The sequence below is a fragment of the Carassius gibelio genome, chromosome A5 (assembly GCF_023724105.1).
Source record: "Carassius gibelio isolate Cgi1373 ecotype wild population from Czech Republic chromosome A5, carGib1.2-hapl.c, whole genome shotgun sequence".
NCBI classification, from domain to species: domain Eukaryota; kingdom Metazoa; phylum Chordata; class Actinopteri; order Cypriniformes; family Cyprinidae; genus Carassius; species Carassius gibelio.
The window spans coordinates 39878314-39881380 of record NC_068375.1 but is presented as its reverse complement, the minus strand read 5'-3'; positions in this window follow the sequence as shown (position 1 = coordinate 39881380).

Below are 3067 nucleotides of genomic sequence, written 5' to 3'. Positions count from 1 at the left end.
GCATTGAACTGTTTTATTTAGGATTAAAATAAATTTGATGTATAATGTATGTTTGATGTATAAAGTTTTGCTAGTGTATAAAATTTTTCTAGTGTTAATCAGAAGTATTTTTAATTATCCTTTTTTCTTTGTACTTTAAACAGATCTGTCAGTACTCTCCATTGCTCTTTGATCCTCACAGCATTCTACAGTAACTCGTGATTTTATTTAGTATGACCACATTCCTCCACACTAAAATCAATGGCAAGATCAGGAGGACAGAGGTTGATAGCGAGTCAGACAGTTTTGTTTACTTGTTTAAAGGGGTGGTTGATTGCGATTTCACTTTTTTTAATGTAAGTTAGTTTGTAATGTTGCTGTCTGAGCATAAATGATATCTGCAAAGTTATGTAGCTGAACATTCAACGCAAATGGAGATATTGTTTTTTAAAATTCTGGCAGTGTGATGCCTACAAAAACAGCTGGCAGGGACTACAAGAAGTTACTTCCCGGGTTCGTGACGTAACAAACCCAGATTAACCCTGTCCTTGGGAATACACAATAAAGGGGGCGAAGCCATGCTGCATTGCTTTAGAGAAGAGAAAGAGAAAACTATAGGTGCACGTAAAAATCTATTCGTATATGAATAGCGGTTCTGTCTTGTAACGATTCACAAGTTTCAAAATCATTGTTCTAAAGCAGTGGTTCTTAACACTGTTCCTCGAGCCCCCCAACTCTGCACACGCTCTGCATCTGTCTCTCTCTCTCTCTCTCTCTCTCTCTCTCTCATTCAGCCTCAACAATGAAATCTTCAAATTATACACTTATTTTCACATACTGTAGCTATGAGAAGCGTTAAACATGGACACGCATACAGTTGCCATTCTGTCTTAAAGCTTTAATCAGGATAAAACTGTATATTAAAAGCTAACATAAAGTAAGCAGTAGCATTTACAAATAACAGCATATCTAAAAGTATGAGACAACAACAAACCAAAAAAAACAAAACATAGCCCTACCGTTAAAAGTCGTGCTTGCAGAAGTTCTGCATGATCCTTCTCAATAATATCCTCTGCTTCTCTATTCGGGCTCAAACTGATAAGCGATATTAATGCCGCCGTTGTTTACAATACAACCAGAGCACATGCTGCAGAGGTGAGGGGGGGGTTATTTAGACGTGCAAAAGAGGCAGTTTAGCCAATGACAACACACTGGGCTAATCAATCAGAGCCCATCACCTATTTTTTCTATTTTTTTTGTTATTTCCTCTTTGCTTACCAAGCAAGTTTGTGAGGAACGTCATATAGAATGAAAGGTGACCTCTGTGGGTGCAATGAATGGATTCTGAAAAAACAAAACAAGTAATTAATTTCATGTACAGACTACAGCTATAATTTCACATACAGCTAGAATAGACCTTAAATAGACCTTAAATTTTGCCAATGCAAACAAAAATGTTGCCAATTATGTGAATGTAAATGAAATGAAAAGAGCGAACATCATGTTCACAAACAGACTTTAAACTCACAGCATTTGCAAAAATAGAGTTTTTGTGAATGCAGCCACTCTGAAAACGCTGAAAAATAAGTTGCACGCATGTAAATGAACACAGTGCCGATCTTCACTCTGAAATGCAACCGATTATAAAGCTATGCATTATTATTTTATTTCTTTCAATCATAGCCTTTGTTTTAATTTCATTCATTTTATTTGATTAATTATTATGTTTAATCATCTTACAAAATACTTGCAGGTCCCTCACAAAGCCCTGTTTAGGAAACCCTGCTGTTGTCAGTCCACAAAGTGCATAGCTCAGGTACACAACAGACTCACACACACCTCAAGGGTGTGTATAATTGAAATAGTTTGTATTAGTCTTAACAACAGCTACCTTCAGGGACTCAAAAGAAGGCTTCAAGGAAACTTCACCCTCTAATTACAGCCCTGAGATCCCAAATCCTCAAATGGACTTATATTGATCCGCTGGAAATGAGGCAACAGAGCGCAGAAACTGAGACAAGTGACCACTGATGTGAAATAAAATTATATTATTGTTTGTTTGCTCTATTATTGTTGATTGTATATAATTTAGTTGTTTTATAAACCAAAATGTTATTTAACAAAAAATGTTCAGGTCATATTTTACCCACCTTTTTACATCAAGAAAATTAAGCATATTTTTGTATAATTTGTGACATTGTTCTCATGACAATTACAAGCACATTTAACATTACCATAATTACTCACACACATTACCATAATTGCACTTACATAAATCTTATTAGGCTTACAGTAATGGGATCATGAAGGGAAACTGGATAATTGTCATGAAAATCATGTTACAAAATGTTAAAATGGCCAAAAAGAGGCCTATAAATAAGCTTATTAACACATTTCTGTAAAGGTGAAGTGACTCATTTTTAAACCACTGCTGTCACCAGCTGCAATTATGTTAAAGTAGTCTTCCATTGGTTCGCCAGACATATAGCCCCTCCCACATGAAGACCACTCTTTGAGGCATGTATATAATAGTATATAATAATACACATCTCAGAAGGGTTCTGTTTATAAGATTTACTTTAGTCATATATTCTATAGCATCAGATTTGTTGAAAGTGCTGTAGGAAAACTGACCTTATAAATCCCTGGCTGAGATTACCTTTATTTGCCCTCCTACATTCCTCCTGCTATCTTCATGTTAAAAGAGGCCAAATGTGAGAGCCGGGGAGAACAGACTGTCACAGGGCCGTCTCATAAAAGTGACAACACTGATTCATATCTGTCCATGTCAGCTTCAAGAACATTCAGCAGAAAGAACTCTCAATGTTACATCACAGGCGAATTCAGAGATGTGTGTTGACTGCTTCAAGGCAAAGAGCAGAGATGAAAGAAAGAAAATAGTCTGCTAGGTCATGTGGTGACCTCACTGTGAACAATGACTAAAGGCAGGAGAGAGCTTGGAGTAAAAGAATGATTTTGCACATAGGCTTGAAATCTGCTTCCATTTAAATGGCTGATGTGCTTGATATTTTTTAGTTTTTATTGTTGGTTCCGATGTTCAGTAAACAAAAGTTCATAGCTATTGAGT